This window comes from Macadamia integrifolia, unplaced genomic scaffold (assembly GCF_013358625.1).
Source record: "Macadamia integrifolia cultivar HAES 741 unplaced genomic scaffold, SCU_Mint_v3 scaffold3285, whole genome shotgun sequence".
NCBI classification, from domain to species: Eukaryota; Viridiplantae; Streptophyta; class Magnoliopsida; order Proteales; family Proteaceae; genus Macadamia; species Macadamia integrifolia.
Window position 1 is genome coordinate 2061 of NW_024869364.1, and position 13774 is coordinate 15834.

General features: G+C 39.2%; 1 long non-coding RNA gene across 2 annotated transcripts; it reads left to right on the forward strand.

Annotated features, from left to right (window-relative positions):
* Positions 1-5896: 5896 nt before the first annotated feature.
* LOC122067971 lies at positions 5897-9127 on the forward strand. 2 transcript variants are annotated; one of them, XR_006136932.1, is made up of 4 exons: positions 5897-6044; positions 6198-6293; positions 6824-6897; positions 8175-9127. It is a non-coding gene; the product is annotated as an uncharacterized LOC122067971 (long non-coding RNA). The 2 variants fall into 2 exon arrangements; XR_006136933.1 differs by having other exon boundaries at positions 5913-6030.
* The last annotated feature ends 4647 nt before the right edge of the window (positions 9128-13774 follow it).

Here is a 13774-nt window from a genome sequence, read left to right on the forward strand (position 1 = left end):
AGTACCAGCAACAGTTTGAGGCCTTATTCCCCCTCACATGAAGTCAGTTGAAGAGAAGGGCAAGAAATTTCTAAAAAGATTGAATGTGTCCATTGGTACGATCAAGGATTAAAGTATCGGTATCGGTCGCCGTATCGGTCGGTCAAAATTAAGATACGTATCGGAGGGTACCGTATCGTATCGTATCGGAGATACGCTAAGATATGCTAAAGATACGCACATAAATGGATAGGGAACATATTTTTATACACTTTTGCATAAAAAAAATATTAAAAAAAGCTTTATATAACATGTAGAATGCATAAATACTTAAGTAGAGGGTATCGTATTGATAGACAAATATATTGAGTTGAAAATGTTCAAAATGATGAGGTTTGAGTTTCTTACAGTTTTTTCCTTCCTCATTGCCATTGCCACTGTGATGAGTGCCGTGAAGAGTGTTGTGGTGGTTCATATCCTTGGCTAGGACCTTCTTCTTCAATAGGAGCAACTATGATGATATTCTGCACTTGTCGAATATAGGCACAATATTTACCCCAGTCGAAATATTTATGGTAGTGGGTCTCCCATTCATTGTAAAAAAATTATATTTTTTTTAAAGAAGTTGTAGATTAAATGTTTTTAAAGAACATATAGAAAATCAACAAAGTGTGGACCAATATATTTGAGTAGATCTGAGAAATAAAAAAAAAAAATTGAAACCCTCACTTTTTTGGGGAAAAAATGTGGGTTTCATTTGAAATCATGTATTTAGTAATTATAAGTTATGACATTATTTTTAAGAGTTGAATGAACTAAATTTTCTGAAAAAAAAAAATTTTTGGAGATTTTTTAAAAAAAATTAATTTCGGAATAAAAAAAGTAAAAATATATATTTTTTTGAGAAAAATCAAAAATTTCCATGGAAGTTGTAGAACACTTGTTTTTACATAACATATAAAAAATCTAGAAAACTGTTGGTGAGAGTGTGAAGTGTTTGTTTTAAACAACAAAAAATTCACACTTAAGTAGCCGTATCGTACCGATACAGTACGATACGGCTCGATACTGCACGATACCTTTGATACGTATCGATACGGTATCGATACTCTCGGGAATTTTCAGATTTTCAAAAGTTTGTATAGTAGAGTATCGTACGTATCGCTATCGATACGGTACGGCATGATACGATACGTACGATACGCTGATACACAAAAAGAGGCCCAAAATTCCCCATAGCGTATCGGTATGTATCATGCCGATGCCTATCGATACGGATAAGTATAGGCTGATACGGCACGATACGCACCGATACTTAAAACCATGGGCACGATACTTGAGGCATTAGATCTCACCGACTATGCCATGATTGTACAGAAGGCCAAAACCATAGAAGATAAGATGAAAGGTGAATCGTTCCTTACACCTAGAGTATGGAAGAGAGCAAACCCTTATGCGGATTCAGGTGGCCCGAGTAAGAATTTTTGTGGATCATACAAATTTGGTTCTTCATACAGGCAGCTCTAAAAGCCATCGGGTTATCCTCCTCAACCCGTTAGTGGGCCGGGTACTACATCCTTTAGCCCGAATACCAATATGACGCCCACAGCTACTAGGCCACCTCGCCCTCCATTTGCTACAGATCAGGCTCAGAGAGCTCCTGCTCTGGTTCAAGCTTTGTAGAATCGTTGTTTTAATTGGCATTCATATGGGTATTTTGTTAAAGATTGTCGAGCCCGACCAGCCTTACCAACCAATTAGCCTTCTGGGTACAGACCTACTTTGACTCAAGGGAGTCAACCACAAGGAAGGATGTATGCTTTGTCAGCTGAGGAAGCTGAAGCTAGCACAGAAGTGGTAGTAGGTACGATTTAAATTGAGAATTCCCTTTTGGTAAGTATTGATGACATACTATACTTATGTGCAATGCTGTATGAGGTGTCTTACTTGTATCAAGTATACCGGCATATGTCTTGTTTGATTCAGGGGCTTCGTATTCATTTGCATCAAAGAGATTTACTGAGAAGCTTGATATAACACCCAAGATATTAGAGCATAAGATGATAGTTAGTACACCTACAGGAAAAATTTTATAGCTGAAGGAAGTATATGGGCCATGAACCGTTGAGATCAGTGGAAAGCAGTTAGATGCCCAACTCATCAAGTTTAACATGCAAAAATTTGATGTTATACTAGGCATGGATTGGTTATCAGCACATCGGGCAAGTGTGATGTGTGTTGAGAAACAGATCAAGGTGATTGATAATGAAGGGAAGGAACTGATATACCAAGCGGATATGATAAAGCTGGCTAAGAAGGTCCTCATCTCCACTCTACAAGTGGTAAAGTTGTTGAAAAATGGGTGTCAGGGCTACCTAGCATCAGTGATTGATTTAGATGCAAAGGTCACACCTCTAGAGGAAGTGGAGGTAGTTAAAGAGTTCCCAGATGTCTTTCCAGATGGTTTAACTCAGCTACCACCTGACAGGGAGCTAGAATTCGCTATAGATCTGATCCCTGGAGTTGCCCTGATGTCAAAGTCTCCATACAAAATGGCACCAGCAGAATTGAAAGAGTTGTAAGTACAGTTGCAAGATCTTCTGAAGAAGGGATTCATACACCCAAGTGTATTACCTTGGGGTGCTCTAGTGTTGTTTGTTAAGAAAAAAGATGGAAGCTTGTGTATGTGCATTGATTATCGGGAATTAAACAAGATAACTGTCAGGAACCGGTATCCATTGCCATACATTGATGATCTGTTTGATCAACAACAAAGTGCTAGAGTATTTTCAAAGATTGACCTCAAATCTGAGTATTATTAACTCAAGATAAAGAATAGTGATATACCAAAGACAACCTTTAGAACTTGGTATAATCATTATGAGTTCTTAGTGTTGTCTTTCGGATTGACTAATGTACCGACAACTTTCATGGATTTGATAAACCGAGTGTTTCATGATGTTCTTGACAAGTGGGTCATTGCTTTCATTGATGATATCTTGATTTACTCGAAGTCAAAAGAAGACCATGCAAAACACTTGAGGATGGTACTACAGAAACTGAGAGAGTAACAAATGCATGCGAAACTCAGCAAGTGTGAATTTTGGCTCAAACAGGTAGGATTACTAGAACACGTGTGTCTAAAAATGGAATCGAAGTGGATCCAGATAAGGTGAACGCTGTAGTAGACTGGGAGGTACCCAAGAGTGTAATAGAAATTAGAAGTTTCTTAGGTTTGGTAGGTTACTATAGATGCTTCATCGAGAACTTTTCTCCGATTTCAACACCAATAACCAATTTGACTAGGAAGGGTATAAAGTTTGACTGATCAAAGGAGTGTGAAGATAGTTTTCGAGAGTTAAAGAAGCGACTAGTGTCGGCAACAGTGTTGACTATTCCTGAAGGCACAAGTGGAATGACAGTGTATACCGATGCTTCCAAAGTCGGATTGGGCTATGTACTTATACAACACGGCAAGGTGGTAGCATATGTGTCTAGACAGTTGAAGGACTATGAAAAGAACTACCTACCTATGATTTGGAGCTAACAACGGTTGTTTTTGCCTTAAAGATTTGGCGTCACTACTTGTATGATGAAAAGTGCGAAATATACAGTGACCACAAGTCTTAAGTATTTTTCGCCCAAAAAGACTTGAATATGAGACAAAGGAGATGGCTTGAGCTTATGAAAGATTATGATTGTGATGTTCAGTATCACCCAGGGAAGGCCAATATAGTGGCTAATGTATTGAGCTGGAAGGCTCAAACTGTTTCACTTTCCTATCTAGCTGTCAGCCCAGAGCTCGTACAGGAGGAGATGTTAATGGATGAAATCCTCTTGTTTTGAGGGAGCAACCTTGGAATTAGAACATCATACAGAAGATGATCAATAGTTGGCTATGTCTTTGGCGGCTCTACAGGTACACTCATCCATCAGGGAACAAATTATAATGAAATAACCTTTAGATCCTAAGTTGCAGTGGATCAAAGAGAAGATTCAAGAGCAAATCATGAATGACCCTAGCATCATGAATGACCTTGCTTTACATTAGCCAGTGATGGGGCACTATTATTTCAAGGAAGATTATGTGTACCTTATGATGAAGTAATACAAGATAAAATAGTAAATGAAGCACACAGTTCTGAGTACTCTCTTCACCTTGGGTGTACCAAGATGTACAAAGACCTAAAGCAACACTACTGGTGGCCAGCAATAAAGTCCACAATAGCTTTGTCTGTGTCGACTTGTCTTGTATGTTAGAAAGTCAAAGCTAAATGGCATCGACCTTTTGGCACTCTTCAACCGTTCCCAATACCTGAATGGAAGTGGGATAACATTACAATGGACTTCGTCACTGGACTACCACGTACACCCAAGGGAATGGATGCAACTTGGGTAGTGGTTGATAGGCTTACTAAGATAGCTCACTTTTTTCTGATCTGGACCACTTACACTATGGATAAGTTGGCATAGCTCTACATGGATAATGTTGTGCACTTACATGGTGTACCAATGAGCATTGTATCAGACAGAGACCCAAGATTTACCTCCAGATTCTGGAAAAGTTTCTAGCAAGCCTTGAGATCATAATTGAATCTGATTATGGATTTCTATCTATAGACAGTCGGACAGTTCGAGCGGACAATACAAATGTTAGAAGATATGCTTCAAGCCTGTGCCATGGAAATGAGTGGCAATTGAGAGGATTATATACCTCTTATGGAGTTTGCTTACAACAACAGCTACCAAACTACAATTGGAATGGCTCCATATGAAGCATTGTATGGTAAAAAGTGCAGAACTCCTCTATACTGGGATGAAGTAGGTGAACATCAAATGCTTGGACCAAAAATGATTCAAATGACATATGATAAAGTCGATGTCATTAGAGAAAGAATTAAAGTAGTCCAATCACGTCAAAAGAGCTATACAGACAGCCGTAAGATGGAAATGGAATTCCAAGAGGGAGAGAAAGTGTTCCTCAAAATATCTCCTACCAAAGGCCTGCGCAGATTTCATAAGAAAGGCAAGTTAAATCCAAGATATATTGGGCCATTTGAGATTTTGAAGTGAGTTGGAGCAATAGCATACATGTTGGCATTACCACCTTCCCTCAGTAGTGTTCACAATGTCTTCTATATGTCCATATTGAAGCAGTACGTTCACGATCCATCCCATGTACTACCTATGGAGCCGGAATACCTAGAAGTTGATATGACATATGAAGAAGATCCGACTGAGATCTTAGACCTTTTATGAAGATTCGATGGGCCAATCACCCAATCGAAGAGGCATCTTGGGAGAAAGAGGAGATATTCAAACCTTGTGTCCTTATCTTTTTGCGTAACCAGGTACTATAATTTAGGGGACGAAATTTTTAAAAAGGGGGGTAATGTGATACCCTACTTTTTAAACCGGTCTAATTAACCGCATTGATTTTGTGGATCATATAGGGGCTGAACAAAAAAGAACCGACATAGGTACCATATGTAATATGGTAGCAAGGGTGACCTTGAACTCGGGTTGGCCTGACGTGACCAAGTGGGTACCAAGTGTAATACGTGCACCCAAGCCTTGCACTTGCATGCTTCACGAGGCCATATACAAAAAGTAAAGGTACGTATGAGTATTTGTGGGAGCTAACATAATCTATTATTATGTGGGAGTTTATTCCCATTGAAGCCCACCTGAGATTTAGCCACCTGAGATAGCCCACCTAAGATTTAACCCACCTGAGAGATTCACACCTGAGATGTACCCACCTGAGATGTACCCACCTGAGATGTACCCACCTAAGATATACCCACCTGAGATTTAGCCCACCCGAGATTTAGAAGATATTTTGGAGGGCCCAAGTATAAAAGGGGGAGACATTAATTGTCTTTTCTCTCATTAATGTTAGTTGGTCGGTGGGAGAGTAAAGAAGAGAGAGAAAGAAGAAGAAAGGAAAAGAGGAAGAAGAAGAAGAAAGAAGAAGGGAAATCGACCGTAGAGCTTCACCGAAGTTGGGTCTTAGTATTTTGAGCCTGAATTTATGATCAACTCGTCAAGGTCTTTGATTTGAGGTAGGTATTGCACACATTCCAAGGGTTCTTAGGAAAATCCCATCCTTAAACCCTCTTTTTGATTTTTGGGAAAGAACTCGCTTGGATCTTGCTAATCCTACTTGGATAATCAAATCTAAGGTCTAATGGAAGATGTGTATAATGATTTTGAAGGATTTGAAAGGAGTGTTGGTGAAGATCTAGAGTATTTGGAGGTTCTTGAGCAAAAGAAATGAAATTTAGGGTTTCATTGGTGATCTTGAAAAAGAGGTAAGAATCTTCCTTTTCTTTTGATTTGATCTTAGATGTAGGTTGAGGGTACGTGATTGGACCTTAGATAAATGATTTGAGTTGTCGAATCGTCCCCAAACAAGTTCCCCAAGCCGAAGGAAAGTTGAGAATGATTTGAAAAAATTTTGTTCAAAGACTGGGGGGTATTTTTACCCCACCAGTCTTCTGGTTTTAGCCCACCTTAGTTCCCAGGACTTAGATTCTAGGCTCTGGAGTAACCGGCGGGCTGAAACTGATAGGTTACATAGACCACCGATCTTCTGGTTTTAGCCCACCTGAGTTTCAGAACTCAATTTTTAGGTTCTGGAGTAACCGGCCAGGCTGAGATCGACGGGCTACATAGCCCACCGGTCTTTGGCTCTAGCCCACCTGTCTTTTTAGAAATTCTCAAAATTGGTCCAAATTTGATGGGTAACCCCCATTTATGATTCTAAACCTGATTTTAGTATTTAAACATGATGATTTTGACCCCAATATAGTGAAATGATAAACCATTATGTTCATGATAGGTTACACTCAATATACGCGTACCCACACATCAGATCTTTTTCGTACAGGGTACAAGTACCGTGTATACATACAGGTAAGTGGGGAGTGGACTCTGATTTAAATTCAAAATGTTATGCATCATTTGTCATGTGTTAGCCTAGCTATTTCATCATATTACTTGTGTGTAGACTAGACATCACATATGCCATATCACGCATTGTATATGCATTTACATAACATGTTATGCTTTGCTTTATGATGAATATCCTTTATGTCTTAATGTATGTGATGGTAGAATTTCATTTGGACATAATGTATATGCTAGACTAGATGCCATAATCGGCCTGAAAATGAGTGCATAGTGGCTCGTGGTATGGGATGCGGTACTATTGTGTAATCGTACTATGCTCATGTGGAGGCATGTGGCTAGAATGTGATTTATTCTTGTGCTACGATCTTTCCCAATAGGGGTTTACGTGTTGGAGGATCATTGTGGGTAAGCATCAGGTTGCGGGTGTTGGACTCCTACAGCAGTTAGAAGTATACATGGTTGTTTGCGGGGACAGTCGGTAACCCCGATGATATATTCAGAGGGCCGATTGTACTGCTTTTATTTCGGGTGGAGTCACCCATTTACTTTCTATCATTTAAATTTATTGAGAGTCGGCTTGCATTTTAAATTCTGGTATCAACGGTGGGCCTTCTCTGACAATCCTATGGACGTATCACGGGATGGGGTTAGTGGCTCGTACCTAGGGCATACGTGCACTGTGGTTGTGAGTAGCACAAAACCTATGACTTAGTAATGTTGTTAGGCTAATAGGGTTAAAATGATTGCATATAGGTGCATCCGTCTGGTGATTATTTGTGTGGTTTGCCTTGTGTTGTCTTCCTTTCCACTTACTGGGCTAGTGAGCTCATCCCACGTGTACAACTCTTTTTAGGTGATTTTATAGGTTATCCGCCTGACGATCAGGAGCTGGGCCCCACTATGGAATTTTTATCTGAGGACTTGTGGGTCCCTATCGAGTTCGAGCACGGTGTTGATTGCACATGCAAGGATTATGCTGCATGGCAGCTGTGACTCCTGAGTGATTCTTTTTTATTCTTTTGATGTACTCCCTTTTGTTACTTGATGCTTAAATTGTTGTATTTTGCATATATATCATGCCTTCTGCCTAAATGTATATAACTTTTACAAGTCAGTTTGGGTATCAAGTATTTGGGAAACAATTACAGGTATTATTATGAATAGGTCTTCCGTTGAAAATATAGGTCCTATCTTAGATTAGTAGATGTATGCTGTATGGTAGTTACTGCATTGTTGATCCTGGTAGATTTGTGAGTTAACCAGTGTTAACTTGGTCACAGGCTCGGCTTAGTGCAAGCGGGGTGTGAAAGTTATTCTCTTGGTGGAAGAGAGGCAACAATGGTTTCGCTAGGGAAGGTTTGGTTGGCTGCAATTATTTTGATTCCTCACCAGCTATGGATGGAAAGAAATAATCGCAGATTCGATGATAAATCTCACCCTATTGATTTGATGGTGAAAGCAATAATGTTAGATCTGTAAGATAATTCAAAAATGGAAAAAATCCTTATCTCATCATTTACAGACTTATTGATTTCGAAGAAATTCATGTTATCTATTTCAAGAGCGACTCCTGAGAAGATAGTTGAAGTTGTATGGGCGCCTTCTCCTGATAATTGCATTAAACTAGACATTAACGGGTGCTCTCTTGGTAAGCTAGGTTGCTCCAGGGCAGGTGGGTCATCAAAGACAATAGTGGGTCTCCAATGCGATGTTTTGCAGCTTATGAAGGAGTGGAAACTAATTTCTTGGCTGAGTTTAGTGCTTTCTTTATTGGGTTGCACCCTGTTTCCTTAGTGAAGGTTGAACATTTGTAGATTGATTATGACGCACAAGCAGTGGTGAACTACATCAAAAATAAAAGAATCTCTTGGCTCTTCCAGCAAAAATGGTGGTACTATAAAGGATATTTAGACAACATTTTATGGATGATCAGCCACTGCTATAGGGAGGGAAATGGGGTGGTTGATAGATTGGCTAAACACGCAATATCATCTCGGTTGTCTACAAGCTGGAAGCGAATGCCTTCTTTTGTTACTCATGACATCAGTTGGGACCCTCAATAGAGGCCAAGATTTAGATTTTGTTATTGTTTTTTCTTCTGATTGGATTTCCCCTCTGCTAATGGCAATGTCGACAGTGAAGTGGTAACTCAATGGTTTGATTCTCTCATTCTTTAAGCTTGTAAATCTTATTTCATCAATATATTCATTTGCTGACTTAGCAAAAAAAAGTATATGAGAATCGATTCTGCCAAAAAATGCAGTGAAACACTACTGGTTCAGGGGAATTTTATGGTATTTACCATTAAAACTATGCCTCTCAAATGTAATATTTTGACCTAAAACAAAGCCATTTGAATAATCGCACATAGAGAGATTTTTTAACCTCACAACTCTCTTCCCTGGGATGCACAACTTTGGACCGGCCTCCATTTTCCTTGCGATCTTAGCTTTGGAATCGCACAATGTTTGTGATCCTTCGACCTCCATCTTCCTTGCTATCTTAGTTTCGACTTCCATCTTTCAGCGACTCTAGTGTTTCAACGAAACTTGTAATATCTCATATTCGACCTCTAGACCATTTTTTTGGAAATGTGAAAGTTCCAACAAATTTGACCTCAACAACTTTCAGTGACTCTAGAAATTCAACTGAACTTACAATTCATCATCCCCTGCTCTCTTTCAACTGAATATATGAATTTCTTGTAAATGTAGCGTTCAATTTCTAAAAAATCCTTACTTGGGGAGTTAGGGTTTTATGAACCCTATATTTTTGTAAATATAGGATTTTATGAACCATATTTTTTGTAAATATAGGGTTCAATTACTTGGAGTTAGGGTAGTTCGACTCCCACTAGGCACACTTTGGGCCACTCACACGGGGGTGTTTAGTGCGCTTCACTGCTTTCAGTGAAAGTTGAATGGTTCTCATTCAACCCCGATATGACCCGGTCTATGCGATTGTGGGGTTAATATGGGCCTGCGGGTCAAGCCAAAGGCTTAGATACCCGTCGTTAGCAAAAAAAAAAAAACTTGGAGTTAGGGTTATGAACTATGAGTGCTAGTTGACTTCGATTGTTATGGGTCTTTGATTGCTGTGAACTTCAATTTCTATGGGTTTTCCTATATTTCATATTCGACAGTTATGAACTTAGACTGCTATGAATTTCAATTGCTATGGGATGATTTGATTGCTATGAACTTGATTTCTCTGGGTTTCCCTATATCTCATATTTTTCCTATTATGAACACTGATTGCTATAAAATCAAATTTTTTTTTTGTAAACAACATAAATGATTCTATTAAGTGTGACCCACACATGTTTATGCTTCTTCCTAGTTACAAACATTTTTTTCTTCAGTGTTACCATACAACATTTCAGGACCCATAAACGCTAAAAAAATAAATAATCACCTATTACTATAGGGAGGCACACATTATGGCTAATAGATTGGCTAAACATGAAGCATCAACTCGGTTGTCTATAAGTTGGAACCTAACTCCTTATTTTGTTACTCATGACATCAGTTGGGACTCTCAATTGAGGGCAAGATTTAGATTTTGTTAATTGATTTTTCTTTTGATTGGGTTCCCCCTCTGCTAATGGCAATGCCAAAGGTGGAATGGTAACTCAATGGTTTGATTCTCTTATTCTTTGAGCTTGTAAATATTATTTCATCAATATATTCATTTGTTGACTTTTAACAAAAAAAAGTATATGAGAATCGATTTTGCCAAAAAATGTAGTGAAACACTAATGGAACCTAAGTGGTTCAAGGGAATTTATGGTATTTACCATCAAAACTTAACAATGCCTCTCAAATGTAATATTTCGACCTAAAACAAAGCCATTCGAATAGTCGCACTTAGAGAGATTTGTTGACCTCACAACTGTCTTCCCTGGGATCGCACTACTTGGGACCGGCCTCCATTTTCCTTGCGATCTTAGCTTTGGCACAATGTTTGTGATCCTTCGACCTCCATCTTTCAGCAAGTCTAGTGTTTCGACCAAACTTGTAATATCTCATATTCGACCTCTGAACCATTTTTCTAGAAACGTGAAAGATCCAACAAATTTGACCTCTACAACTTTCAGCGACTCTAGTGATTCAACTGAACTTACAATTCGTCATCCCCTACTCTCTTTCAACTCAATGTATGAATTTCTTCTAGATGTAGGGTTCAAATTCTTAAAAATCCTTACTTGGAGTTAGGGTTTTATGAACCCTATATTTTTGTAAAACTAGCCTCCACCCACCACCATCTACTCCTATCAAGTCCCAGGAAATACTAAGAGGGCACACAAGGCTAGGCAGGCTGTTGAAGTTGTAATGGATGCCAATTCTACCAACTGGATGTCAAAATATTTTTTATTACAAGGCCCCATGGCGGTGGGAGATATCAACCCTATGGGACATCATGAAAATATTAAGTTGGAATTGCCAAGGGCTGGGAAGAACCTTGACGTTTCATTCCTTGAAAAACCTCTCTAATAATGACCACACTTTGGGCCATTTTTCTAAGGAGTTGGATTTTATCTCCTCATTCACTATAAATCCCATTCGCATGGATGGGGGCTTGTAATTTTATAGAAGTTAAATGTTAAACGGAATGTAATCTTTTCTGATAATAGATTGGTGGACTGTTATGCTAGTGCAAAGTAGGAGGATCCATTTTTCCTAACGTGCATGTATGATGATCCTGTCCAAGAAAATAGGCAAGTGGTTTGAATAGGTTGACGCAAATTGGGGCAAATCGCAATGGCAATTGGATATGTATCAGAGACTTAATTCCTTCATTGGATGACAAGAAAAAGTGGGCGGAAACAACAAGAGCTCTCACAACTCTCATAATTTTCAGAATATGATCAACAATTGTAGGATTTTGGAATTGGGGCCAAGGGACCAAATTAGCTTATGTGGGATCATTTTTAAAGTTATCACAAAGATTATTGCGACCCGATTGCAAGGTGTTCTCCTTCAGATCATTTCCCCCAATCAATCGACCTTCATTCTAGCCTGATTAATCTCAGATAATGTGTCCATGGCGCACAAAATGTTCTATTACATAAAAAGAAGAGGAAAACTCATAAAATGCTCCTAACCTTGAAGCTCGATATGAAAAGGCGTATGACCATCTGGAATGGGAGTTTATAGAGGGCATGCTCACCAAATTGGGTTTCATTGGTCATGACATGTACCAGATCAGCCAACTTTAAAATTCTAATTAATGGTGCTACCCGTGACACAATTACCCCATCTCGTGGCATACGTCAAGGTGATCCGCTCTCCCCGTTTATATTCATTTTATGCGCCCAGGCATTACCTGCCAGTAATTCCCACACAAGGTCTCCACCTCATTAAAGGCATCAAGGGCCATAATAGAGTCCCCTAAATCTCATTTGATGTTTGTTGATGTCTATTTTCTCTTCTCTGAGCTAAATTTGAAAGAAGTTTGCAATCTGAAAACCTGTTTGGAGCTCTATTTTCGTATGAGTGGAATTAATTTGAAAAAATCTAGCTTGACTTTCAGCCCTAATACAACAAAACAATTCAAGAGATGGTTCTCTAGAATGCTGAAAATCCCATATGGAGAGGGGCCATCGAAATACCTCTCTCTGCCAACAGATTTTGGTATTTCTAAAGCTCAAGTTTTGAAGGATATCAAAGAAAAAGTCTGTAACAAATCTCAAAGCTAAAAACACCATCTATTATCTCGTGCAGGCCGCGAGGTGATGTTTCTCTTTCACTATGTCCAACTATGCTAGATTCCACTTTAAATTGTCAAAGTCAATTCACAAGGATATTGGAAGGATGACTATAAAATTCTTTTGGGGAAAACATGATAAAAAATCCAAGATTCATTGGATTTCATGGGCCCAATTATGCTGATCAAAAGAAATAGGGTTTGGGGTTCAGAGATTTGGCCCTCCACAACTCAGCTCTCCTTGCAAAGGTTGGGTGGCACCTATGGACCGAACCTGATTCTCTGTGGTCCAGATTCATGAAGAGCATCTATTTTTCCCATTCTAATTATTTGAAAGCTTCTTTGGTTCATCAACCCTCATGGGCTTGGAGAAGTATCATAGAGGGGTGGAAGGTCATTCTAAATAGGCTGATATGGAAGGTAGAGACCGGTGAATCCATCAACATTTGGGATGAAAATGGATCCCTACAGTTAAAGACTGCAAAGTCCAATTCCCCAAACCCGAGGGTTGCACCTTATCTTCTGTGAAGGATATTATAGACCATAATAGCAGGTTTGGAACATCAGTCTCATAAACTCCACTTTCCATCAAACAGACGCTGAGAAAATCTTAAAAATCTTCCCTCTCCCCCTCTCCTTTTCTCTCGGTTTCTCTCCTTCCCTCCTTCTACAATTCTGCAATTAGGGATGATAAAATAAAAAAAAATGCAGAATTTAAAGTTAGCTGAATTAAATGAATCTCTTCCTTCTTCCTTCGATTTCTTTCTCTTATTATTATTATTATTTTTCACTTTTTCTTCCTTCTCCTTCCCCATCTGTTTCAAATTATACTCAGACCCCATACCGTCAGTCACTGTTATGTGTCAAATTAAAATAACCGTTATACCCTCCCCATAATCTCTTTGGTAATGCCATCAAAACCTCTGATATTCAGTATGAGCTCCTCAACGGCGACAGCGGTGACTTCAGTACGAGCTTCTCAACGGCGACGGCGGTGACGACGACAACAGAGATTCCTTCACCTCAACCCCTGCACCCGAAAATGACCAAGGCTCGCCTTCGTATACGAGCTGTTCAACGAGAACCAGAGGGCACCACCGACGACAGAGGCGAAGAACAATCTCGTATTTTGGAAGAGACTGTGAGACGAGGGTCAAGATTGAGGAGAGGAGTT